The 27,983-nt window shown below is 44.0% G+C and overlaps 2 long non-coding RNA genes across 2 annotated transcripts; both read left to right on the top strand.

Moving 5' to 3' along the window:
• The first annotated feature begins 9,783 nt into the window (after positions 1-9,783).
• LOC135328630 (uncharacterized) lies at positions 9,784-17,994 on the top strand. Its single transcript, XR_010389589.1, has 3 exons — positions 9,784-12,111; positions 12,320-12,409; positions 17,861-17,994. It is a non-coding gene; the product is annotated as an uncharacterized LOC135328630 (long non-coding RNA).
• A 3,007-nt stretch (positions 17,995-21,001) lies between these two features.
• On the top strand, positions 21,002-26,446 carry LOC112993829 (uncharacterized). Its single transcript, XR_003261802.2, has 4 exons — positions 21,002-21,177; positions 22,171-22,289; positions 23,623-23,745; positions 26,139-26,446. It is a non-coding gene; the product is annotated as an uncharacterized LOC112993829 (long non-coding RNA).
• The last annotated feature ends 1,537 nt before the right edge of the window (positions 26,447-27,983 follow it).

Raw genomic sequence — 27,983 nt, 5'->3', positions numbered from 1 at the left:
CACCCTGCAGAATAAATGCTAGAGGTCTAAGCAGCTCTTAATAGAAAGCATTTTAAATCTCCCTGGTATCGTTCACAGAAGCCTCTCGTGAATTTGCAGTGAAACGAGAACTCTGCTGGGGAAATCAGTTATGCCAAATAGTTTGTTACATCATTTTTCAATGTGTTAATTCTAATCTCAATGGAGAAACAGACGCAGTGAATCCGTCTATCGCTTTTGGAACGAGGTGGTGTTGCACGAAGGCCCCTTGGGACTCCTCCACTTCTGTAGTCACTGTGATCAATAAAGGGGAAGAGAAATCTTGGATGATTTCCAAATATCAATAACTATTATCAGCTGGAGTGAACCAACAAGTGCAATTACTGCAGCCCAGGTTTAGTCTCCGCCCTGGGGAACAGTATCCGTTTGGCTTTAACTGAACAAATTAATGCAGAAAAAATCTGCATAAGGGGACTTGCACATACAAGATCAGAGCAATAGGTCTGTCGGTTCAATCCTTCTTCACTTGTAATGAGACTTAGAAAACACTGTCTGTGTTTAGCTAAAATGTGTCATTCCTGGGGTTCGAGTTTATACTATTATAAATTTTTTAAAGAAACATCACTTAATGTACAATTTACTTCATAACCATGGTTCTTCCATTTTGCATAGGACAGTTGTTATGCTTGCCTCTCATGAGGGATTTGGTACATAAGAAATATTTCTAAAATGAAGGAAACAGCGTATTTTGGTATCCCATATACCCCATCTTCCAGCCATGCAGACTTAATGTCCTGGACAAGTGAGATAAAAGCATTGTGTTGGGCTAGTGCTAATTTAAGACTAATATAGGCCTTAAACATTGACCTTGAAACAGGGATCAGAGACAGAACTTATCTAATCTCATGGGTCTCCTGGGTTCTTTCTTATCTAGAGAAAGTGGATATTCTTTTTACAGAACTGTTAATCCAAAAATAAGGATTTTCTTATGCCACTTTTGTAATCATTGTGATCATCACTTTTCCATCTTTTTTCCCCTTTCTTTATCCCAGGCATTTCTTTTAGTACTAAAATGAAAAAAGGGGAGACCTGAAAGTGGGAATCTTTCTCTTTTTATTGACGTCTACTATGTTATAATGTGAAAAAAGGAAAAGCAAATGGTAACGTTAACTTGAAAATCAGGAAAAAGAAAGCTAATTTGATACGTATTTATGAGCCGACTCTATTCCTTGCCAGCTCTACTTGTGGCTTTTGTGAAATTCCCCGTCCCCATCTGCATCAGTGCATAAAATCACCATGGCCAATGGCACCAGCCACAGGGCTGCGGATCAGACTGGGTGAAATGAAAATCCTTTCATGGCTGTCTGATGATGGCCAATTTTATCTGTCTTTCACGTTACTGAGCTTATTACTAGAGTCTCTTGGGCATCTAAGGCGAACCCCTGGGCACACCGTGTTCAGTAATGCTGGAGTATCTCTGTAGTCTCTCTTTACTCAACTCCCCAGGAAAAGTCTATGGTATCACAGTTATAATTCAGTGTGTTTCTAACAAGAAGTAAAAACTGGAAAGCGTATGCTTCCTCAGTTAAAATGCAATGCTTGGAACGTGTTTCCCTGTGGCTTGGCTTCACCCTGGTTAAGTGCATCAGCATTGCCTGGAGCGCTCGGCTTTTTGGTATCTAGAAATATTATTTCATGTACATGACATGGGCCAAATACTGCTCAGGTGATGTTCAGCACTGACAAGTGATGTTGAGCACACGTGAGGCTCTTCAGTGGCCACTAAGTCTAATCCTTCCCGTTTCTGAACCTCTCCTGCTCGTGGCTTATCCCTGCACCTTTCCATCTCGACTCCTCACTGTGGCTATGACATATCTAATTTTTGAGGCTGCCTAGTGATTTTTTTTTCCTTACATCTTCCTTCTCTCTTGAACTGTTTATTCATCTGTTTTTCCACACAGCTGTGTCTGCGATAGCTGCTCCTCTTCTCCTAGTGAAGCCTTCAGCCTTCGGTACTGCCTAAAATATCCCCGTTTTGCCAGTCAGAGAAAAACCAGTCAGAGGAATAAATGGATGGAGGATTTGCTCTGTGGAATGATTTGATGCTTCCATTTGATTCCAGTTGGCCAAACAATCTTGAATGTGCAAACTCAAATGAGCATATCCTCTTAAGACATATGTGTGTGTATGGGTTTATGTATAATATATAAATAAGCCATCTAGATTTATATAATCCTTTATATTTGTACACACAGAGGCTATCTTTTTTGTAAAATATTCAGCCTAATGGTCAATATTGTATTGATTTTTTGCAATGAGAACAACTGCTTTTTATGAAACTTGCAGAGATCACAGGTCACAAAGCTAGTAGAAAATACAAAATTATTCAGGTTAAAATACAAAATTATTCAGATTATCAAAATTAGAGCTGAATGTTAAATGTTGCAGAAGGCTCTTATGGTACTGAATAACTGTGAAATAAAATGACTGACGAACTTTCATTTAAAAATGAACAGTGGTGCCCAAAAGAAAAACAGAAAAAGCCCTTCGTTGTGCATCTGCAGTGACGGGCTCTGGCTGCCACTATGCAGGAAAGCAATCTGTCCTGTGTAGAAAAGTAAAACTTTTTGCTGTAAACCAGGAGTGCCTGCACGTGGATAACACGGCTTACAATTCCTCTCCAAAAGAACTAAAACCTGCATCGCGAGGGACAGCAAAGGTAACCCGACCTCTGGTGTGGACTGAGGTTTGAATGCGGAGAGAGTAGTGTAGAGCTGCTCGTTTTGGAAAGGAGAGTATGGAGAGGGAAGATATGAGAGCTCTGAAATCAGTCTGCAGCAGCTGAAAGGGGACGAATTAACCACCGTGTCTTGCTAGAGGCTTAGGCAGCACCCAGTACCGTTATGGAGGAGCCAACCTAAAAGAAACGACAGGAAACGACTATTTTTCCCAATGATATTTTTTTCACACAGTACTGAATTACAACACGCTCATTTTCACGGGATGTCACGAAGATCAAGAAAATACAGATTTTGAGGGAGTAGCCATATTCTTGGGCAACAGGTCCATCGGTGACCACGAGACAAGAAGGTCTGGGTGCAGCGTAGGGCTCAGGAAGTCCCTAGAAATTGCTGTTTGCTGAAGGTGCAAACATTGTCTTCCTTTCCAGGGCCCTACGTACCCCGGATCTTATCCTCTCGCATCCACCCGATGTGGGTGATGCATCCTCGGAAACAACACAAGCCGTGCCCGAGACTGGCCCGGAGCCGCGTGTTCCCGGCTCTGCGGGCCAACTGAAGCATGCAAGTAAGGAAAAATCCTTCTTCTTGAGTAAAATTCGGGCATAGTAAAACTTTAAAAAGCTCAGGTGTTGAGTAAAATTCAGGCATGTTTGTTATCACAGATCACTTAGTTGCATGTGTGCTTAGCTCTGTTACGGTAACCTGGCTCTTACTAGCTCATCCGTCTTGATTCATGTATGTTATAAGACCCTGTTGCAAAGGAAAACTGCAGCTTTTTGGAGGTGTTGGTGAATAGTTTGTTATCCGGATGGCAGTAAAAGCTTGGTACCATTTGCAGCAGAGGTCTGTTCAGCAAATGGGTGCATTAAGATTGAGCGTTGTGAAAATTCACAAGCAGAAAGGACAGTTATAAGCAGGCTTTATCACAGTGATGTCGCCAGCACTTTGCAGACTTTCTCTTGGAAACCTTGTTTGCTTGTTTATTAACTACTCCTACTGCTTGCAGATGTGCGGAGCAATGAAGGCAATACTTACCAGCCTGCCATAAACACCAGTCTCTCAAGAAACTTATGGTGTGCTTAATCACTCAGAGGTATTTAACTTGAGAAATTAATCCATAGGCCAGGAGCAGATTTACTGTGATTTGCAAATCGCCATGCATCCAGCACTGCAACAACTCCAGCAAGACGGCAAAAGCAGAATTGTGCTGGCTCGACTTGCAGCTTTGCTCCTTTCTGCTTATTCAGGACACAGCTTCTTTCTGGATTCAGGACTGTTCTCAGCACAGAGAAATAGTTTACCTCTCCATTTATTCAAACACCGTGTGCTTTTATGGCCTTTTATTTCTTAAGTATTGTAAACTTGCAGCAGTTTTTTATGGTCTCAAATTTATATTGCAGCAGTTGGATAGTTTAATCCCAGGGGGAAATACCTCACTTGGAAATTCAGGCTTTTTATGCCATCATAAAATCTATCATGGCCGACTTAAGTGGAGAAGGTGGGTGCAGATTAAGAGTGCTCTGATCTTTGTGCAGGTTGCATTTCTGTGCTGTATGTTAGTTAATAATACAACCTCTCACCTTTAGGTATTTTAGGACTTGTATGTGTTAGTATTTTTTCCTTGACATGATTATTTCCATCGAAGCCTCTAATGGCTGCTCTGTGTTCGTTTTTCCGACCGTGCCGTCACGCAGGACTGGCAAAGCCCTTTCAGGGCCGGCCCTGGGACTGGGGTTCAACCTAGGCAGCCTTCGGTCAACCAGCCAAGCGAGATGCCACCGACCGCTCTTCCCAGCCCAGCAGCGCGTGATACTGCTGTAGCAGCCCGGTAGCCCCTAAACGTGTGGTTTTCTCGCCTGACTTTGAAGAGCCACTGACATGGTGCTCCGTGTCCCGTGTTGTTTTGGTTCAAAGTGTCTATAAAACATGGCAGATTTGTGACTGCTCAACCTCCACCCTCAAAAGGCCAAGCTTGCAGACGTGACTGCGTGCTCTCGAGCCCTGTTAATGACGATTCCCCTCTCCTGGCCCCCGTTAATGCCTGAACCTTTCATTCCTCCGTTCAGAGCAGTTTCGTTGCCTGGGATGAGCCCCTGGTACAGAAGGGAGCCCTCAGGCTACGTGGAAATCCGTAATTCTGTCCTGCGGAGCCAGCTTGCTGCCGTTGCTGCTGTCGGTGCTTCTCCCTGCGAGGAGGGGTGTCTGGGAGCCCAGGCACCCCCCGCCCCCCCCCACGTGCTGCGATGCGTAGTGCTCATTTCTTCCAGCAATGGGTGGGCAAGCAGCAAGGTGCGAAGATATTTGGAAGCTCTTGGGGCTGGGGCACAGTAAGCGGAAAATTTAACTTCTGCTTGCAAGTACTGACTTCTGCCCGAGGCTTTCCTCCGCCTCTACGAAGCTGAACTGGAAGTAGCAGGGCGTACATGTGCTCGTTTCTCACGCATCCCCCTGTGGCACCACTTAGAAAGGCATTTCCTTGCAAACACACTGTTTTGAATGCAATAGATAATTAGGAAAAGTAAGACGCAGGAACAAGGCAAAGCACAGTCAAGCACCAAAGCACATGTATGAGCCTTTGCTCCTGTAAGTGCTTTCTAGCAACCTTAACTCCTTGTTAAGAAGTTATGCTGGATGAGACAGGCCTCCTGAGAGAGGGTAGATATATTTGCATAAGAAATGAGTGCGGCTGAGAATTTCTTCCAGGTTTTCTCACGCACAGCAGGACTGTGATGGGGAAGAGCGTGTCAGCGAGATTGCAAGGCAGCCAGACTTCCTCAAAAAAAGCCCTAAGGCAAACTTTGAGGAACAACCTGGTACATGGACGCAGGTGTTGCCAGCATGGTTGTGGAACCACATGGTAAGTAATTCATCATCTTCCTATACAGCAGGCAGAGTGTAGGAACACAGTATTTCGAAAAAAAAAAAAAAAAAAAAAAAAAAAAAGCATTGACTGCACTCTTTATTATGCAAAAATTCCTACTTCTGCAAGTGTTCATGTACCTCTGCTGCTGCTGGGATTTCTGGTTTTCGTGGGATGACTTTATTTGTTCACATTGCAATACTGTGTCCGCAGACCTTGCGTGGGGGGCGGATGGGGGGTGCGGTACAGCAACCGGTGAGCTCCATCAGTGTTGGACGCTCTGAGATTGGGCACCACCCAGGCACTGATCCTTCTTTACCTGAAACTATGATTTCTCTTTGGGCATCATCTTTGTGTGTTTGCCTGACAGACCCAGGTAGCACGGGTCTTGAGTGCAGCTCTGGGGCAGTTGCTGCCCATGGGTCCCTTCCTGATGGTCATTTCCATGCTGCTAACTGGACCCACAGGTTTTAGAAAGTTTATGGAAGCTGAAGCCAGCCGTAGCACAGGAGGAGCACTGTGGAAGGATTTACAATTTCTTCATTTACATTTGTTCATTCTGGAGGGAAGATGAAACATGCAACAGCAAGCAGCTTGCACTGAGCTTGAATGCTAGCTGAAGTCACAGCAGTTTTCTTTCCAAACAGGTAGAAGAGTTTTGGAAATGAGAAGTTTGCTCATGTCTTTACCCGGTGAGGAGTACATGGATACAGGCAAGTTGCACTGTCCTTTGGCTGTCAATGGCTGTTCTTGTGGGAAATGTCTTTTAGAGGACAACCAGGCCTAATAGTGGAAAAAATATTAGCTACAGACCAAGGCCTTTTCTTTTTTTTTTTTTTTCCCCCCCCCCTCTCAGTCACTTAAGCATGTGGTTCACTTGATGCATATAAGGGCCTGGTTGGTTTGAGAATTAAATCTAGTCCTTCTTGTTTGCTTTTCCTTTAAATTCTTAAATAGCCCAATGAAACCAATGAATTACTGCAGATTTATAGGGTTTTCAAGTGGCTAAAGGCTATGAATTCCCATATAACCTCTGTGGAACACGATCTTGTCTCTCAGTGGTGCTGTCTTCCACCTGAAGCCCATGGGCCGCAATGAGAGCACACGGATGGTTTTTCTCCAGATCCCCCTGCGTGTCTTCAGTCTGTTTTCACTTTTCCTTTCCCTTAATAGCAATAATACTGAAAACTGAGCAGCCAGAAGCATGGCGGAATGCCCATAAGAACTCGAGTGTTTTATGAGCCCTGATGTTCAATGAACGGCAACCACTGAAAAATATATTCAATGGTACATGTTTTAGAGCTTTTTCGATAGGAAGAGTTTCTGAGCTCAGAAACACTGGGTGGATAGATGTTCCCCGTGAGGGACGCTGTGTTACTGGGCTGTCTGTTTCCAGAGCAGACTGGAAAATCGTGACCGACTGGAAAGGAGGAGCCGTCTCGGGCGGTGGCTGGTGGTCCAGGGCTTCCAGCCCGTGGCTGCTCTCCCCTTTGGGATGAGCTCGCTCTCTCGTTGTCATGCTCTCTTTCTCTTTTGCATTTGTTCAGAATTGGGATTAATAATTCTTATTTCAGGGCAGGTCTGGCACGCTTGGTAGTGCCTGGTTAGGGGACTCAGCTGTGTCTGCTTGTACCATGAGACTTAGTCATTTTAAAACCATAGCTTTATCAACTAGGAATTGCAGAAGAAGGAGTTAATTACCAGGATGCTTTTATGAGACGGTACTAAAAAACTGCATTTTAGAAGGCTGATTTATATTCTCATTGTAGCCAGAAACACCTTCTTTGATCTCTCCCAGAATTTATTTTCATATGGATAAATGCAGTTATCTTGTTTTCTGATCATGCTTCTCTGTCAGGGAATGTGTTGCTAAAGAAGCAGTAATTATGCCAGAAAACCTGTTAGGTAATGGAGGACTGCTGCATTAATAGTTTTGAGACTCAGCCCTGGGAGCAATTTGGTGATTGCTGAAAGGAGAATGGTGTTCGCTGCTTGTCACGTTTAAAATTAAAACTGCAACGAGAGCTGCCCAGCTAAACACATCCCAGCAGGGATTAGGCTGAGAAGGGCTGTTCCCAATTTATTGCTAAGCAAAACAGAGCACAGTAGGAAATCAAAGTGGCGACGGTGGAGGCACGCCAGCCGCAAATCTCAGCTCCCTGGGCACGTTTTGATGCAGGCAGGTGGGGAGCTCGTTTTAGCACAGCTGTTCGCTTCACCTGAAAACCCCCCAAAAAGAGGCAGAAGATGACACCTTGCAGTGAGGGGGAAGGTGTGCAGAGGATGCTGGCATCTTGGTACGACTCCCCTTCTCCCGCTGCTGTGCAAGCTCCCTCCGACTGGCAGAGCTATCTGCACCGTCCTGCTGCTGGAAACGAGGACACGGAGCCGGCGGTGCTCCCCGAGGAGGGCAGAGCTGCTCTTGTACCAGCTCTTACCAGTGATCGCAGGCAGCAGCCTGACCACGGCTTGACTTGAGAAACCAGGCGCTCCTCAGTTGCACAAAAAGCTGTTGCGGGATGCTTTTAAAAAAAAAAAAAAAAAAAAAAAAAAAAAAAAAAAAGAAGGCAAAGATATGGGTGCCACCAGGCTGTGAATAGCGATGTTGCCATAGAACTGGTGGCGTTCAGGTTTGTTGCTAAATTCTTATTGAGCTAACTATTTTTTGGTAGTTCTATTTTTTTATTAGTATTTTAAAAAAATTCTTTGTGAAAGGTTCTTTAAGACGCATGTTATTTCATCCAGGTGTCTGGAATGATGGCTCGCTCAAATATATATTTAGACAGCCTTTTAAATGGTATTATTTGTCTGAAAATAAATTACAACATTGGATAAATAATGTGTGCTTATTTTTAAGCATATATTGTTATTTCCACCGACAGCCAGCTGCTCCTATCAATTAGATAAATATTTCTGACAGCTTCAGAGAAGGATCCTGGCGTATTTTTATACTGTGCTTTTTCCTTACGAGCAGTGAGCAGCCAGAAAAAGGGCAGCACAGGGAAGATATATGTAATTGCCCAACTATCCCATGAGGCAAAGGTCCTTTGGATCGCAGAGGTGTGCGGGAGCAAGGGGAAGGGAGCATCCGCTCCCAGGCGTTGGGCTGGTGAGGGAGGGGACCACGTGTGCTGGGCTCATTTTCATGTGTGAACCCATCAGCCACCTGCATGGAGGAACGTGGTCCACGCTCGTGACTTCTTCCCGATACATTTCTGTCATTACTGTTTAAATGCGTCTTTCTCAAGTCTGCCAGTCTCTGGCCTTTTAATAGGAGCAGTCACTGTGCTGCCTGTTGCTGGTCCGCTACTCAAAACTTTGTTTTGACTCGGTGCAAAATTCATCACTAACACAAAAAAACAAAGCAAATGGCATGGTGCAACTCTTCCAGGTCATCTCAGCCAGCAGAAGAAAGCCCCTGATGGACTTTTTGGGTGGGGTGTCCCAAGGTAGTAAGGCTTCGGCATCTGCACCAAGGCCTCTTGTCCGGGAACGCGGGTAGAAGGGTTTCCTGAGCACCTGCGAGACCTTTGCAGGCTACTTCTCAGCTACCCCTTGCGTTAGCAGCGGTGCTGGGTACAGGTGCAATGGGGTATAAGGTGTACAAGTCTCAGAATTAGCTCTCTTAAACCCTAGCTCAAAGTTTTTCCATGCATAAGCTTTTTCTCTCCAGAAAGGGGAGGGGAAAACAAGCAAAGCAAAGCAAAGCCCTGCTTATTCATAGAAGGCAGCAAATGAACCAGGGCTGAGGGAAGAAGAACAGTACAGGTGCAGGAAATCCTCTTCAGCCTTTAAATGTTTAACAGCCTGTAAAACTCCTGTGAACCAGAAGGCACTGTAGAGCTCCCCAAAGCTTTTGTCCTTGACAGGGGGAAGGTAGGAGAGGAGCGATGGATGCGACAGCCGCACCTTAGATGTTGGTCAGAGCTTTTAAACAAGGAGCAGCTTCTGTCACCTTTCTGCAGAAGAGACCATCCTACCTTATTGGAAAGGGGAAGGGTTCACGGGCTGAATCTTTGGATTTTAAACCCCTTTTTTTACAGTGGAAAGTGTATATGGGTTTGCCAAATACAAAAAAAAAAAAAAAAAAGGAAAAGATGCTATTGCTCACAAGAGTAGAAGTTTCAGCCAAAACATCAGGCCTTGAAGTGAAGGGAATGGGATAATTTTTGTGTGTGTTTGTGTATTTGTGTGTCTGTGTGTTATTTTTGATGTCAAAACCTCTTGAACTGCAGTAGGAGCAAAAATAGTCAGAATCAGTGGTATTTGGGATGAAACTTTTTGAGTGCAGCATACTTCTTAGTAGCCAGTGGGATAATGATAGCAGATCATATTTTTTCTTAGGAGCAAAAGAGGTCTTCTGGCTTGCGTTAAGAAATGAGAAGTGATCAAATACTGGACCAGATAATTACCCAGGAATGCGAGAGCCCAAGACCCGGGCCTCTGTGGTGAGCACCATGCGATGTCCAAGTCCCAGCTCGTGGCCAGACACCTACCCGATACCATCCTTGGCTGCTTCGCTTCTGGGCTGCTGTTTGTCTCAGTGCTAGTGCTCCCGAAGGCCTGTTAAATATTTCACGCATATTTACTTCCTCATTCTAAAGTTGTTGTGTCATTGTGTTTTTTGTTTTCTTATCATGCTCCTTTATGTTTTGGGTTGGTTTAATCCACCATGAATCCTTGTTGCGTCCAGACCTAAGGCTCTGGATTTCCGCAGCTCAGAAACCTGTGACAAATGCACTGACACCAGTTTTTTTTGACTGAAATGCAAAGAGAGAAAAAGAAATTGTGCAATGAAGCATCTAAAATAGACGAAAGGAAGTATGTTTTACACAATGCGCTGTTATCATGTGTGTTTTTATTGATGAGACTCATTACAGTGAGATATTGTTGAAGCCAAGGGTTCATTAGGATTTAAGATGGTTTGAAGTCTCTGCGGGTAAAAAGACCATCCCCTGTAATATTAGGTAGAATGAAAAATGATGAGATGCAAGCCCTTTTGCTACAAAGTATAAATTGTCCACAATTTGATGAGCAGCTAAGAGGAAAATGCCATTTATAGACAATTTATTTAATCATTTCCCCCCTTTTTTGTGCAGTAAGGCTCACTTTGGAGATATAATATTATCTCCTGAATTTATCTCCAGCTTAACTAATCGTTTGGATAATACATTATTTTGGTATATTTTATTTCAGGTTATTCTATTTTTTTATCTCCATTTGTCTCCACTCATACATTTCTTTCTGCTCCTCATCACTGCAGTAGTTGAGTGCGCTTCAAATAAAAATGATAATCATAGCAGAGTTTCTAGCAGAGCTCATGTTTGTTGCTGCTTTTTGTGGATTTTGGTTTGCTTTTAAGGAGGGCAAGTGAGAAATATCATGGTGATGTGGATGCCAGTTCACTTACATGGTTGTGTTTTCTCCAAAAGGAGGTGCTGGAATTGGTCTCTGGAAAGATGTTGATGTTTTGTTTCCCTGATCTCCTCTGTAACAGCTTCCACCACGGAGCTGTTATTAATGTGTGTTTAATCCTGTGTTTTTCAGAAACACAACACAAGGGGATACAGCAAATGAAGGGGGGTTGCTGCCCAGCTCCCTTGGCCTCCGTGCATCTTCTGGTCTAACCCATCTACCTCCGTTCCCCCGCCTTCCCCCCCGCCTTAGCGCTCGTAGACAAGGCAATATTGCACCGCTTACCCCCGTTTGGAGACTCCGGGAGAAAGCGCAGGAGCTGCCTGTTCAGAATCGCTTGTTGTCTGCAGGTTGTTTTCAGAGTACATTAAAACAGCTCCATCTGCTTGCTGCAGTAAAAGTCCCCGGGTTGCCCGTATGCCAGCCGTCAGGCCCTGCTAATCTGGGATCAATGTGCTGCTGCTCGTCGGGTATCTCAGCGTATGCTCAGGCAGAGCACACCGGGAGAGGCGGCAGTGACTGATGCGGATGGAAAGAGAGAGATGCTGCTATTCGGGTGCTGAACTTGGCCTGCGGAAAGAAGAAAAGGAAAACATATTCTGTTTGCAGGGGAGGGCGGTTTGCACCTGAGCGTGATGTCTTGCAGGATCATGCTCATATCTTCATCATTTCTTCCTAATGAGTGTGCTCACGTGGGCAAAGTATTTGGACTGAAATCAGGATTTTTTTCCTCTGTGAAAGTTCAAAAAAAACACTGTCCTGTAAATCAGGTCTAGAGCACTCTGCTTGAAGTTTTGGTTCATTTTCAGGTCTCTCCTGATACAACATAACGCCCCTAGGCACAGGGAATTCCCACCCAGAGACGGAGAGCATTTCTGTGTCCGTCTGGAGCACGCGTGGGTATATACCTGCGTTTGCATTCTGCCTGGCAGCAAGTCTGTCCTTCCTCACCTAGAGCCTGGACACATCTCAGAATGATATTTGTGCAAATTCAGATGGTTTGCCCCTGGAAACAATGTCGAATATACAAGTTGAGTTTGGGGAAAAGATAAGCATGTGTTCAGGAGACCAACTCCCGTTCACATTACTCATGAAGTTCAATGAGTCACTATTCAGGTGAGTGGTATATATAGACATTTGCCCCTCATTTCAGATGTGTACAGATTCTCCCTTTTGCACTGGTATAAGTAGACACAGTATCTTTAATTCTGGGTAAAGCACAGTTTTGTAGAAATAAAAATGCATGTCCAGAGTATTTTAATGTATTTATGGAAAACAAACTGCATATTCTAATATCTTCTTCATTATTTCCTCAAATATCAAGCGAAAGCAAGCAAAGTGCTGAGGATGACACTGTTCTGGGACCCAGCAAAACACACTGATGAAAGGATGTAAGCGGTCATTGGCAAAGCAGGTAGGGACTTTTTTCACGGTGTTTCCCTGTTTCATGGTAAAATACAGACCTTTAGATACAATCTCTGATCAAAAAAGCAACAAAAAAGGGGCCTTGCAGAGCAGTAAATGAAATCCTATTCCTTGAAAATCGAAAGGCCCAAATGCTGTGATTTAGAGGAACGTTATCACTCAAGATCCTGTCCCCACGGCCATCATATTAATTCTTTAGGATGGTAAGATTTTCACCCTCACTGGTAATACTTTCCAGCTCTGACATCAAACGTCACTAGTACTTTCCTGCTCTTTATGACAGTTTCATTATTCCAAATATGGAATAAAATGGGTAACGCGGTCTATCTTAATGCTGTCCTTCAAGCACAATAGCCCTCTCCTAATGTCTCCTGCCATCATGTTTCATGCAAACAGTCATTACCCCCAAATAACTTTTATATTAATCCCATCTTTTTCTATATGCAATAATTTTGAATCTGATACTGTATCATACGTTTAACCAATGCCCAGGTCAGTCAAACCTACCTCATTTTCCTTGCCTACAAAGCCCATGAGTTGCCAAAGGAAGCTCTCTCTCTGGAGACGTAGCACTGTGACAGAGGCCACTTTCCCATCACCTCCTACCAGCAGCCGTCATTCCAGCACGGCAACCCAGAGCCTTTCTCTGCACCTATTTTCTTCAGTCTAGAGACGCAGCTACATAGAGTTTTGCAATTTTATATCTTGTGTCAGTGTTCTAGTCTCTAAACACATGATTTGAACTAATTCCCTTAGTTTGCCAATTTGCCTTTTGAAATTGCAGATTTTCCATAATAACATAATTCTTTGAGGTATTTATTGCTCTACTAATATTCTATAGATTTCTCTAGATATTCAACTTTGACCTTGGGAGCTGAAAGCAGTCTCCCAGCAGCAACAGACTCCTCATTAAAACTCTTCTATAACTCTTCCCCAGCAAGATTTGTACCTGAGTTGATTCTGCTTTGTCTGTGCTGCTCTTTATTATTTCCCTGTGGAAAATAGCCTTGTTAATTCACTCTCCTACCCCAGCAGCTTTCCCTCTGGTTTGGTCTTTGCAGAGCAGACTCAGTTCCTCAAACTCACAAATATCTGCTAACTCAGCCGGCAGCAGCCCATTTTGACTAGTGCTTTGCTAGAGCTTTTTCTCAGTGATTGACAAATTTTGTATAACCCTGACAGAGACTCTGGTGCTTGCAAATCCCAGCTGACCAGCGTGCAATGTGTCTGCCGTTTGGATGGCACGAGGCCGCGCTGCTGCAGTGACCCGGTTTCTGGCTGCATAAAGGCACCTGGGCTCTGGGGCTGGAGAGGCTCCTCCGGTGCCTCCGCTGCCGCGGGCTCGCGTTTGCCTGTGCCCGGCCGCGGGACGCTCAGCAGCATGCTCACCACGAGGCTAAGGCCTCTCTTCTTTAAATGCTTCCTTTTTTGGGTTAAACTCCCCAAACCCAACAATAGTGCCACGTCTCTCTGTAGTTTTCCTTTCTTTCTTTCTTTCTTTTTTTTTTCCAGCTGTACGTCTTCATCAATAATCCAGGCACTTTGCTTGTTTTTGTGCTCCAGATCCGGTGAAATAGAGAAGGCATGGTAATTACTTTCATCTGACCATATTAATTGCTCAGCTGTAGTTCTTTACAGGGATTGCATTCTTGCTTCCTTGCTTGCACACAACTTTTCTCGGAAATCCAGCACTCCGGGGCTCCGAGTCCCCCCGCATCAAGCGCTTGGGCTTTTCTGGGACTGCTGCGGCTGCCTGATGCCTTTCCTCGCGGCAGCTCTCCCCAGCCCGGCTGCTGCTGCGGGGTTTGAGCGGAGCATCCGTGCGTTGCAGATGGCAGCAAATCCCACCCAAGTCTTAATGACGGAAAGGGAAGTTTTGGCTGGGGTGGAGGAAGCCTATTTCTGAGTGCTGGAAGTTAGTACGATCTGTTGCTCTCCACAGTCACCAGTTGGGTTCCTCTTCTTCCCACATATCCCCTTTCCTGGTCAAATTACTGCAGAAATTTCTGGGATTTCTCATATAACACGAAGGTCCTGGCTGTTTTAGTGTGGCACAGCCAGCTGTGGGGACGTCAGGCTTCCCGGGGGTTGGCGATGCCTTGACAAGACCTTTACTTCGCTGGTGGCTCTTGCCTCTCAGCAGCCCCTGGAGAGCTGCAGGCCTGGGACCTGGGTTTGCCCCGGGGCAGCTTTTCTGGGGCTGAAACCAAAAACCGAGCCGCAGTGCCCTCGTCAAGGCAGCCTAATTACTGTTAGCACTAAAACAACAGGGGAGCCGGCAGGACGTTTTAACAGCGGCAGGTCTAATGACAACAAAATACAGCCAGAAAGTGTACAGTCTTGCAGAAATGCAGTCAAGATCCATTAAACTGTAGCCTGTATAGCTTACGCTCATTCAGACTTTGGGATAATTAACCTGACAAATCGCAGGACCATCTCATTACTTGCCCACTTCAGAGAGGCTCCAAGGGTCCCGCTGGCGCCTTCTCGTCCCTTCCTCGGCGGGAGCTGCCGTTCCTTCTGCCCCTGGGGACTGAGCCCAATTAGGGAAAAACACAGGAGGCTTTAAGGAGCCCATAAAAACCCAGCTGCCAGAAAGGCCAGAAAAAGTGCAAGTTGCCTAATGGATTATTTGAATTGGGAGAATTTAAAAACACCTTTGTGAGGCAAAAGGAGAGCTCACTTCGCGTTGCGGTCATCACTGTTAAAGAATCTTTTCTTTTCTGTTTTTTTCTGTGAATTGGAAGAAACAATCAATGCATTCTGCTGTGTAATGATTAATTCATGCTAGCAGATAGTTATCTGTATACACATGTATAATATAAAACCCTAGGTGGTGTGAATTTTAACTCGTCTTGGAATTATTTCACATTCTTTGTGCAGCTATGTAAATAACTTTTCTGATTTTTGTGAGTCTTATTAAAAAGAAAGAGAAAACCTACAGCACAAATGCCACAGAGTAGTCTTACCTGCAAATATAGAACAGTTTGTGCAAAATCCAACAAACACTACAAAGTCTGAGAACCTAGGGCAAAATAAATTGAAAATGAATTGGCTCAAGTTGAAGAAATTGTGTTCATTGGCAGTTAACTCAAAAAACAGTAACTTAAATTATCACAGTTTATATACCTTCAAGCTGAATTCATTCCTATTCCGAGAAGCAAGGATAAGACTGTTCCTATTTAGTTCATTTAAAGCTTATGTGTTTTAATGTTACTAAGCAATGCAGAAGTTTGCAAAGAAACAGGCTGTACCTGGCAATGAATTAAGAGCCCAACATTATTCTTTTGGATTAAAGGAAGAGCTCCTCTTCAGTACCTGCTGCTGAAAGTATTCAGCACTAACCAACCTGCAGCAACAGCATGGCCCCTTGCTGCGAGAGGTTATGGATTTGGGTGCTCCAGTGGAAATTTCTTCCTAATCTCAGAAATTCAGAACTGAGCCAGGCCCTTAAGACTTAAGATTTATAACCCTTACCAGTGCCCTTTTTTCGGTTTGAAGTATCAGCTGTTTTAATCCTGGGTACTCCTCTTATGCCTTTGGAAAAGACAAGCTGGTTCTGATTGACATCCAAGGGTCTTGTCTTGGTTATGACTGTGCTCTGTTCCTTCGAAGGCTTAACCGTGGCCGGTGTGGGACTGCAATCGCTTCTGTTTAAAAAATATTGCTATTCTGCTGTTATGGAGGCTGTATGTAGAAAATCCTCGCTTAATCTTTATAGGCCACTAGTTATCCTATTTTAACATACTTTTCTAATTTGTACCCTCACTGTGACCAGACATCTCCACTCCTTAAACTCAGGAGTGACTTTCTAGGCCTCCTCATTCCTTTTTCTCCTTTGAACCTCCTCTAATTCTGCAACGTACTTTTAGCGGTAGGACTACTGCTGACCTGTACACAACTGGCCCCGTTAGGGAGTTGTGATCGTATTTTTGGTGCTATTTTCCAGTATGTTGCCTAATCATCCAAGGTTTTGTTCCTGTGTCCAAGTGAAACCAAGAAGTTCTATCCCAAGATATTCCAATGCATATATATGTTTTCATATCGAATGGATGATGAAGTTGAAATTTCTTGAATTCTCACAGCATGCAAAAATTATTAAAAAAAAAGGACATTGGAAATATAAAAAAGTTTTGCTTTGATCAGAATAAAATGTTTTTATTTTTCGAAAGCAAAGTCTTCAAAGTGTTGCAAGCTATCACATAAATCCAAAATATGTCAGTTCAGTGTTCATCTGAGTGATCCAGTAATGGTATAACTGAATCATCATACTCAAAGTGAAATGCTGTTTAGTGTTTCAAAGGAAAATATTTTAAGTCAGTTAAAAAATAAGGAAATTTTTTGATTGAGTGGAATGAATACAAGCAATTTTTTCACAAGAAAACAAAATGCTTTCTGCAATACATATATATATGTATGTATTTCTTTTTCTTCCTACGAAGGGGAAGCCATTGTACAACAATTTGTCAAGATGCCCAGTGTACTTCCTTGGCCTGGCCTCGATCCTTCTAAGTCCCTGCAGAGATTTAGTGGCCATCATTGTCACTGCAAAATATGATGCTTTACAGTAGTTCATGCTGACACTTTTTTTGGCCAGGAAACTGTTCTTTACAAATCTTGATATTATTCATTTGAGGTTCCTCTGTCTCAGCCAGCCTTACTGCCATGAAATCTCTGGTTCTAGACCATTAAGTTTTTACCTTTGAACAAAGCTAAAACTGATCTAGCTGTTATGAACACTGTGAGTTTATAACATATATGCTAGCAGGTACTGAATTACATCTACATATTTACATGTATGAATATACATATTTCAGCAGTGTTATCCTGCTGAAAAACTTCGCATAGATTAATAGATTTTCCCTAGGGAATGCTATCAAGTTCAGTGAGGATGGGAATGTAACTAAGGTTAAAAAAAAAACCAAACAAACTGATTAACATTACATATTTTCTTTCTACAACTGAGCTTTTGATTTTGTTCTTGTTTAAAGTTAAAAAATCAAGTCATTATCGTGTGTGCTCTCTTTTTTTTTTTTTTCTTTCGTGAGATACTTAGGTGCTCAGTTCTGTAGTTACCCAATTTGCAGATTAACCAAGTCTGACTACAGTAGGTGGCAGACGAAAGTGCTTGGATGTGACCTGAACCAATTGTTAAGGGAGATAATAAGTTTCTCTGCAGTCCTCAAACCTTGAGACAGCTGCTCAGTTAAGCCTTTAAAATCCCTCGCAAGTTTTGAAATAACTTTCTGAAGTTCATCTTTCTAGTATAACTTTCATAACGTGAAAAGATTTGGGAGCTTTAATAGCGAATAAAAGTTAATATGCTACAGTAAGTCTAACAGGCATTTTATGATGGAGTGCTCTTCTCCGACATGAAAAACCAAAATTGAAGCTAAAAGAAATCCAAGATGTGTTTCTCTGTCTTTCTTCCCCTTTCTAGAATTTCCCCAGAGGCTGGTGACCATTTCTCTTGGATGGATATACACTGGACAGGTACGATTAACTAAGCATTAAAATCTGAAGCTAGAACAAGGATTCCTCTTTCAGATCCTCTGCAAAAAGCAAACATCAAGGGTATAATGAGCAGCATATGAAACCATTATCTTTTTTAATATAAAAGCTGCATAATATTGAAAAACCATGGAAACAACACGGTGGAAAAGATAACTAATTTTAAAATTTGAAAAGGTGGGGAAGCAATATGCGGTTGCTGATATTGGTAAAAATATAATTCATTTTGTTAAGTGTGGTTGGAAATTTAGGTGACCACGGGGTTGCCGTGCATCTGGGGATCAGTCAGTGGGACGTGGCGAGTTGGAGGTTAAAAGACCCGTGACATCGAGTGGGGATAATTCTCCCCAATTTCTTCAGCAGCGTCTAAACAGAACAAGCAACACCCAGGAGAGGGTTCGCCCTAGTCCGTGGGGCTGTTGTGCTGCCCGGTGTCGTTTGTGAGGCTGGACCGTTCCCGGTGACGGTGCCCGGTGCTGTGCGTGGTCCATGATTGCTGCATTTTCCCCCTCTCCATCCGGCGGAGAGCCGGCTCGCAGGGACCTGGGAATGGGGACTCGTCTTGCCAGGCCACCAGGGAGAGTTTTCCATCTGATGGGAAATGGTCTAATCCAGCAGGACTGAAAAAGCCTTGTTGGACTTCAGCTAGTGCCCCGAGCACCTGGTGATGCTGAACGTGCGATTCCTGGCGGAGGCACGGAAATTGCATACAAACTCCTCGGGAATTTGCTATCTCTGCAAATTCTTCCCAATCTGTTAATAACCTGCGCTAAGAATGCGTCAGGCTAAAACGTACCCGTACAACAGCGCAGGTTAGAGCAATGAAGCAAGTAGCTAGCGTCTCGTTTATGAATGTATACAATAGAGCCGGGTCATTTACATTAACGCAGAACAGTAAAACATAAATATGGATGTGAATCTATCGGAGAGAAAAGCAGCCAGTGAACTGAAACTCTCTCTGAGACAACAGCTATTTCCCTGGCTGGATGGCACTGAAATACCAAGCCCCAGAGCTTCAAAAAATTGATGGCGTTATTAAAACGGGACCTTTACTTTTCATTAAAATCATTTTAAAATTGGGATTCTGGAATTTAATTATGTATAAACCCCATTCTCGGTGCTTTGCTCAAGTCAGTCTGCAGGTTTTGTTTATACTTTTGCACTTTCGGTGTAATTTGGCCTCTTGTATAAAAGGCCTAAATGCTGCTGAGGGGCTGTTTGTGGGCAGCTGCAGTAATTCCTTTAAAATAAACGTACATGTACTGCACTCACCAATAAGTATGGAAGGTTACGCAGAGAACTAGTCTTGTGCCATTGGGTCAATGACTCCCTTGCAGCAATGCCCGTAATCACGATAGGATTCCCTGCTTTGCTGCGAATGTGGAGCATCGCTTTTCTTTCTGCTGCAATTTTTTCCTCTTTGTAATTTATGTAAAGTTTTGGCAGATCCAGTAAGGATATTTTTCATACTTTCCTCCTACATGTTTGGGTAGGAATCTTTAGCACTGAGTATTTATTTATATAGCGTATTTCCTATGGAAACTAAAATTTTGTCCCCAGCACAAATGCTTGGGAGAAAGGAAGGATATAAATTGTTAGAGAAGCAAAGCTCTGTTCTTAAAAGGACGTGTGCAGAGAGAGGAAATTAGACCGAGCAAGATCCAGTCATTTTAGATAGGAAAAGAGATAGCAGCATCGCTAGGAGAAAAACGAAAGCAAGATGAAAGAAGCAGGTTAGAAACAGAAAATTCATACTCGAAAGGTAATCTGCATTCCATACAATGTTCGCTTGTAATGCTGGGAGTATATCTGCAAAGGTAAAATCTGTGTAAATATGAATTAAGAGTCCTTTGAGAAATATTCAGAGTTCACTATTGAAGGAAGGAATAGGGGCACAAATCTGTCCTACCTCTCCAGGGTAATGACTACGAAAGTGCAAAACTATAAAATTCTGTGATAAGAATCCATTTCTAAAACTGTATTTTTCCCTCTGTACCAATGTCTGTGTTAAACTATTCTGCAGCTTTGCTGTGCTTGAGCAGAGTTGGTTCAGTTGGATGAAAGCTTCACAGGTCACTCGTAAACGTAAAGTTTTCTGCTGCTCATTTCCCACGGTCCTGCAGGACATTCCTATGTTTCAGCCTGTCTTTTCACCCCAGATCGTGCCAATGAAGGGTTTGCACGCCCAGAAGAGTCAGAAACGTGCGCTCAAGCGAGTGGTGCTCAGGCACCACCGAAGCATCCATCGAGGTGTGGATGTTCTGAAACGTGTGCTTTTGTCAGGAAAATAGATTTCTGCTTTCCGTAAACTTGACCTTTAGGGAGTTTTGTGGCCGTGATGATTTCGGATGCTAGCACCCCGCGTGGGCTGACTCCTGCAGCCACGTTATTCTCCCTTTTCACCCTTGGGGCCTCTGGGACCCCGGTGCCGTTGTCTCTGGCGGTGGCCAAGGTATCGGGCGTCCTGGCCACACACCCATGGGAAGCTTTGTGTGTTTTTCCAACAGGTAGTTTTTCACCAGGCAGGAAACAGAGCTTGGTGAAACCAAACAAAACAGCACAACAAAACACTTCTCCCCTTCCAAACACGGTTGCTGTAGCTGATTCATTTCCATTTTCCTGTCACATTACAATGTCATTTTGACACTTCAGTGTTTGTCATTTGACACTTCAGCAGTCGCTTTTGACACAACAGTAAGTTCAGTATTGCAAGAGGAATTTTGAGGAGCTCTTTCTGGCTTGCTGGTCAAGTTCAGACAGTCTACGGAGTGGGTATGGTCCCCTGCTCCCGGCCAGGCACTGCTGCACGGGGTGGTCCCGCTCTTGAAGGCACCAAGTGCTGGAGCTGGAGGTGGGTAGCTGCAACCTCTGTGGTGCCGGCACGGTGGAGGGTGCCCGGGGCGGGCTCGGGAGGGCTCCCCGCAACAGGCTGGCGATACTTGACCCTGCCGACGTGGCCTGCTCTGCATACGCCCAGCTACTCACCAGTTTTCAGGCGTGGGATTTATTTGCTCAGAAAATATATGTGACTTTGTACACGGGTATTGCTCATAGCTTTAATGCAAATTTATTTTTCTTGGTTGAATCTGCATCCTCAAGGCTGCTTTGAAAGTCTCATCTTCCCTCATCCTCCTTGCTGCATTACTGAGCATCTGACTACGAGTCCCTCTGTGTCACCGCCATCTGTTAGACCTTCATTTCACCTTGCCAGTCCTCTTCTTGGTGGCTTTTTTTCAGGTTAGCAAGGTAAACTTGGCTTTTAAACTATTTAAACATTGCCTTGATGGATTTTTCATTTTTTATGTTAAGTATCGCTTACACCTGTGGCATTTTTGGAATAATTACATTTCTGGTATTTTAACAAATAGTTGCAAATTAAAGGAGCACAAGCTGAAGTCAGAGCAGATGGGCTGAATAAATTTATTGATTTGGGAAGAATATCAAGAGAAATAACCTCTCTTTTTAGGGCAGGGAGGAAGAAAAGAGACAAGTAAAATTAATAGAATAGATCAGTTGTCTTCTTAAAAATGCCATGAACTCAGTAGCAACTGACGGGCCTGCAGCTGTGAGGAAGAGGAAGAGGAGAGAGGAGAGATGAAGCTGAATGGGAGCAAGGGGAGGGTGGAATATTACAAAGGAGAAGCAGGCCCACGCGATGCACATGGGCACAGAGACCCTCACAGGTACAAAATGGCACATTATGAAGCCAACTGGCCTGACCCCAACCTAGGCTACAGAAGCTCAGTTAGAGAAGGGACCAAACCCCCAAAGAAGCCCAGACGGCTGCAGTGAAACCAGCTTTCATTACACTTTGCAGAGCTGTGTCCAATTGCCGGGGTTATTTAATGTCCTCTGTGCACGAGGGAGCCCCTGGAGCGGAGCGATAGGCACTTCAAAGCAGAGGGCTCCGAGCATGCCGGTGGCACGTGCAGCAGAGACGTTTCCTGCACCTTTGTCCCTTGGCGCAATCCGGGTGCACACGTGCGCCAGGCTCCCTGTCTGTGCGGCTTGGAGTCACGCCTGACAATTTTCTGCTATTCCAAGAGCTGTTCCTTTAAATTTTGACACGTTACACCTTTAAATCTTCCCCTTGACACCTTCTACCCTAAGTATGGTCTTCAGACTGGAGCGAAGAGAATTTCCTTTCTCAGTTTTACACACTTGTTCCTGTGATGTTTTTGTCCTTTAATCCAAATGGCATTTCACCTTCCCAGTATTTTCCTGTTACTGTGTTTCCAGGCAGGAATAATATCCATAATATCACACACAAGATAGGTCAAGTGAGTAGTCTAATAAGGAAAATACTGGATGTTCAGCCTTTCCGAAACGTCTCATCCCCTGAGGCATTCGTGGAGATGGTGAGTTCATCTCTCATTTGCACAGATAACAGCTAGCAAAGGGGCACAGGGACACAGCTTATCTAAAAAAGAAAATGGCAAATTGCCATGATTTCATCCTACAGGTAAACTGGGATGCAAAACTACTGTCAGATGCTTTTTTCATACCAAATAGCAAAAGTTTAAAGCACCCATTAAATCAAACTTCTTTTATGAGGATTAAAATTTCCAATTACCACAGCGTCTGTTAGTAGGACGCACAAGAGACTCGCGGGGACAGCGGTGGGGTTAGAGGACACCGCGCAGATCTAGCTCACCATAGTTTCTTTTATATTAAGGACCTACGGGCTATTTCCTAGTCTCAAAGATCAAAACATTTTGTGTATTTCTGTAGGACAGAGGTTGAGGGAAGAAATCAATGTGTTGAGCTCCTCCTTCTTTCCCTGATGGCTTTGGAGAGTTGCAGCCAATTTGAAATGCTTGGCTTGGAAAGGCCAACTCAACCAGTCTCCTTCAACTTAGCAAAGGTTACAGAAGCTGCCTGAAAGTGGTTTTCCTTGCAGGTCTAACTGGCATTTATTATACAGAATTCTAGGCATTAAATCAGCAGAATTACTGCAATACTCAAGCCAAACTGGTGACTGGATCTATGCATTAATTTTCAAGTTCATTAGGGAACGGCTTAAATCTAGAACAGATGAGGTTAGAAAAAAAATGAAAGAAAAGGGATATGTGTTCCCTGAAAAATGTTTTTTTAATGCTGTTATTCAAGCAGTTTTGGGAGAGTTTAGTAGCAGATTGCCAGCAGGCATAGATGGATTTTTTTAAAAAGCTATGAAATGGGTTAAGAATATGAATTGAACACACTTAATCTTTCTATTATACACTCAGAAAGAAAGATGACATTTTTGTTGGCTAAAATAGAACACAGTATGCAGTTTGCTTATGGTTTTGTGTTTAGGTTATTATATTTTAATTGAACAAATTATTTTCTGTGATCTGGTTATAGAAACATATAAGTACATACTGTGATGTTTGTGCGTATATATAGATGTATAAAGAGAAGGACATACACATATGGAGAAGGTGCCAGAGAGAAATTTTTTGAAGGTGAAAGCTGCTTTTTGCACAATGATTTTTAAACCGAAGCACCATAATCATATCATACCTAAGAGGATCAAACGATTTTTGTATATAATGCTTTCGGAGAGTAATCAGTGTAGACGTATGCACAAGTTTTGAGGATAGGTTTTGTTTTGCCAAGCAGAGTGCTTCAGTAAGCTTTATTTTGCTTTTAAATATAATGCTGTCTTCTTTAGAAGCTGACTTCTGTCGGTTTAAATTCTCATATTAGCTTGGGAGATTAGAAGCACAGCAAGAACCATCGCGACCAGGGAGCCCGATCCCCTGTGCAGGCCACGATAACTTGCTCCTCGCTGAGCAGAAGCGTCTTCGGAGCCACGCTCCTCTGGGCTGGGTAAGCAGAGTTGGTGCCGGTTCGGTTGTTTCCAAATGAAAGCTTGATGTGGGCAGCTGTATAATGCAGGTACCGTCTGCGTGAGGGCTGGTGAACATGGGTTTGGTGTGCTGAGATATTATTGTTCTCATGATGGAGACCTGGGTATCCATCCATAGACCGCAGGGCTTCCAGCGCAGTCCTTGCACCAACCCTGATTTAATCACTCTATTTTACCTCACCTTGTCTACTCCTCCCCGAAGTTTTGTGTGTATGAAACACAGGCTGAGGCAGACCGAGAGCGATCGTGGTCACTTCTGAGCAGGCAGGAGAAGGTCACAGTCCTGCTGGCCCTGGAAACAGCCCCAAAGCATGACATCTCCTGTGGTTAGTTCTTATCCGGGTGGATACGCAAGCCTGAAGCAGAGCAGTTTGTCTCACCCTGCAAAGCATGGGCACTAAGCAATCTGTCCAAATTCTGCAGAAGAATCAGTAGAGGCAGCAGTGCTCCCGGCGCCGTGTTTGCATGCTGCCCCTGCAGAGAGGCTGTATTCAGCCTTCATCCGCAGGGCTTGCAGCTCACCCGCAAATGGATTTTCTGTCCTGCAGAACTGTCCAGAGTTTTAACATTCGCTTTGGTTTCAAGCAGAAATGTTTTAATGACCAGGAATCCTGAAAAGCGCTGGATCACCTACCATATTGCCTGGGAATTATGTTCTCCGTGGTGCATAAATATATCAGAGTGATGCCTTGCGCCTCTCGCCAGGGCGGGATGGCTGGTTCACCACGGTGCTGGAGCCACGGCCGTGTGGCCCTGTGACCGTACAAGATGGGCCAGGAGGTTATATATTGCCCACTACAACGTTTAGCTCAAGTGCATTCATTTCACAGCATTGGGCTCCTCCAACCTTTAATTTGATGAACACTTTCTAAGTTCCTGTAAGTCTGTTTTGTATTTTCAGTATTAGTTTATGATGTTCTGATGTAGCTGCAATGAATGTTTTAAGGGTAGAAAGCAGCTTTGTTCATGATAGTGTCACCAATAGTATAATAATGTTAATATCAACAGTAGGACTACACAAATGTAAGAGAAACCCCAATCTTCTGAGCTCTTCTAATATTTATATATATTTAAATATGTTTTGTCTAACTTGCTAATTCCAGAAGACAAAAGTCTACGAGTATGTTGCTATATGGTCTTTTTTTGACAAGTTTCTTATCCTGAAAGCGTGTGTGTATGTATGTGTGTGTGTTTTAGTTTTTCTGGATGGAAAAAGGAATCTGAACTACAAAAAAGAGCACGTAGTAAATGCCTGTTAGAGCTCACTATACTTCCTTTGGGCAGGAGTATTGTGTCTCTATTACTCATAGATCACTAAGGTTACTACGCTCAGGATTCGCTTTGCTCTTCTTAAATTGCAGAAGTGCTAAGAGGCTTTTATTAGCTTTACAACTTGCGTATTTCCCTAGTTTCAAAGTGTCTAAGTAACATCGTATTTAAACTGAGAAGAAAAATAGTTCCCTGAGCTAAATGGGGAGACATCTCACTTTATAGTTGCCTGAAGAATTGCGCTGGGTAGGAAATCTCTAACCCTGAATTAAAAACCTTCAGTACTCCTTCCAGTGATTTCTGCCTCTGATCTCCCATACCAAAAATTTAGTGGGTGGCTAATATAGATAAAATCCTTGCCACTGTGTGTTTAGAAAATAAAATACAACAGACCACCTTTCTTTCTGCCTTGCTATCACAGAAGAGTAAATGCGCCTGAATTAGATGGTCTATTGCTGGGTGCTCTCGCCCACTAAATTGCAGAATACTCGCTGTCAAATTTGCTGTAAACGGAGCATCCTGGCCCCAGCTGCGCTGCTGCAGGGCCGTGCACAGGCTCCCCATCGCTCCCACGCCAGCCCGGCCACGGGGTCGGCTCTCTGGATGGAAACACCCTAAAACACAAGCTTTTGCAGATAGGTTTACTGAGGCTTTTTTGCTAAACTGCAAATGAAGTGTTTCCAATTAATTTTCAGAGGCAGGGAAAGCTTCACTATTCCTAGCTCACTTCTGCTTAAGCTATGGCAGTCTTTCATGTGAAGATATTTTTGGGAAGCATATTTCACTTCTGAAAGCATGTTTTTCTCATATTTCGCTCATTAACTCATTCAGAAAAATTAACAAATGAGACTATTTGCCGGAAAAATTGTCAAGCTGGTGTTCGTCAACACCAGTCTGCTTCCCTGGAGGGAATCACATTGCTAACTCATCGCAGACGGCTTTGAACGCTGCCTCCTTCCCAGCAGTATGCGTCACTCTCGACGAGTTTCTCCTCCTGAGAGCTTCCCTTTTTTCCTTTGTTTCTCTTTTTATGTTTAAACCTGCACACGGGGCTGATGCCTCCTTTTCTGATGCTGCCTTGCAGATTCCTCCCTGCATCCGGGAGTGACATATGGCTCGGCATTCAGGGCACAACCAAGGAGCCCTCCTATAGCAAGCGCAACATCTGCAGGCTCCTATGGCCTGTAATCGAAACCACCCTGGCAGCGCCGCCGACGTTACATCACGGAAAATGGCAAGTTTAGATCCTGGGGCAAGAGACTTCGCTGTGCCAGGAGCTGCTTGCACCATTCGGGCCTTTAATTGTTGTGCTTGCAGCCAGCGGTACTCTGCCACCGGTGATAGCCACCGCGGTATTTGGAGACCGATGTTTGGATGCAACATTTTGCATCTTTACAGGTAGGTCGAAAACTGTGCTACTGCGATCTGATGTACCCGTGCGGCCCGGGATGGTTGGGTGGTGGGTCCGTGGCAGGCCTGGTCCCGTCCCTCGCACGGCGAGGAGATGCCTTGCCCTGTCCCTGCTGCCTGGGGGGACCTCCTTGTCAGCCTGCGACTGAAGGCCTGGAGCTAAAGCCGGCTGCAACTTTGGGCTCAGAAACCTGCGGAGCTGTGAATCCTTGTGGGTGCTGCTGGGTGGGCAGGTGCGCGGAGCTCGGAGGAGGCTGCTTTTCCCGCGAGGGATGGCTATTCCTGGTCTCAGGACCAGGTTCTGGGCGGGATGGACATCCCTGGCAGAGCGCCGGGCGTTTGCGGGAGATGCTGATGCTCGCGGGGCACAGATGTATTCTGAGGAAGAGACTGGACAACAGAGAGAGAAAATAACTGCTTGGGCTGACGGGCAACGCTGACCCAAGAAAGGGCACAGATTGGCCGTGAATCAGTTCTGGTGAGAAAGCAGCTTTTTCAGCTTCAGAGGAGTGAGTTCCGACGTGGACATCCTATGGGCAATTGCGATGCCAAAAAAAAGTGAGGACTGGTCATTTTCATGGGACGGGTCATACAACTGTGTTAAATGACCTCAGAGGACACTTTCTGTCCTAAGTTCCCATCTGATGCAAGGGCAGAAGTTTCTTACCTTGCCGTAGGTGGTCCAGTCTGTCTCTCTCCAGTAACTCTGCTCAGTAGTGTCATAGAAGCAATTAGAGAGCTACAGATCAAAGCAAACCTGGGTCAAAACTTAGGTACTCTCACAAAAAGCTCTTCTTCTGAGAGGTATTAATAGAAGAGTTTTGTGAGGATTTGAAACATCATTAGGTGGCACTGATGTGATTTGATCTCAGCATGCTGCGTCTAGTTTTGGGAACTAGGCTCTAAGAAACACATAAGCAAATGAGAGAGACTCCTAAAACAGTAGTAAGAACAGAACAGGATGCTTAGAAAGCATTGCATGTGAGGAAAGGTCACAGGATTTTTTTTCAATATTTCTCGCAGATTTCTAGGGTGAGGCCCCCGGTGGGGTTTCCTTCTTCAGAGGTTTTTAAGAATACAGGATCCTGCTTACGTAAGGCCGTGGTGAGTGCGAGCTCCTGAGATGTTCCTGAGGTTCGGCCAAAGCGTGTTTGTGTCAGAGATGTTTCCAGCCAAGGAAGATTGGGAGTTTATGCCACATAGCAACTGAACAAAACTCAGATTTTTCCTTGAAAAGACTAAAGATAACATTGTACCTACTGGTAAGAATGAAAAGAAGAGGGAGAGATGATATCTTAGCTTTCACTTATGTTTCAGTTCCCCAAAGCAAAGCGAAGATTTCATTCAAAGGGAGCTAAAGAGAAAATGTTTACTTTAATTTCTTTATGAAATTTCTAAAGAAAGCTTTTTTTCATCTTAGGTCTTCCTGGAACTGTATTTTTGAGCTAGAAATATTAAAATCTATTAGTTTAAATTATTATCTGTCTGATACAATGCAAAATACTTTGAATTATGAAAT

This window comes from Dromaius novaehollandiae, chromosome 5, assembly GCF_036370855.1.
Source record: "Dromaius novaehollandiae isolate bDroNov1 chromosome 5, bDroNov1.hap1, whole genome shotgun sequence".
Lineage (NCBI taxonomy): Eukaryota > Metazoa > Chordata > Aves > Casuariiformes > Dromaiidae > Dromaius > Dromaius novaehollandiae.
The sequence above is the reverse complement of the archived record's forward strand: the minus strand, read 5'-3'. Positions and strand labels throughout refer to the sequence as shown.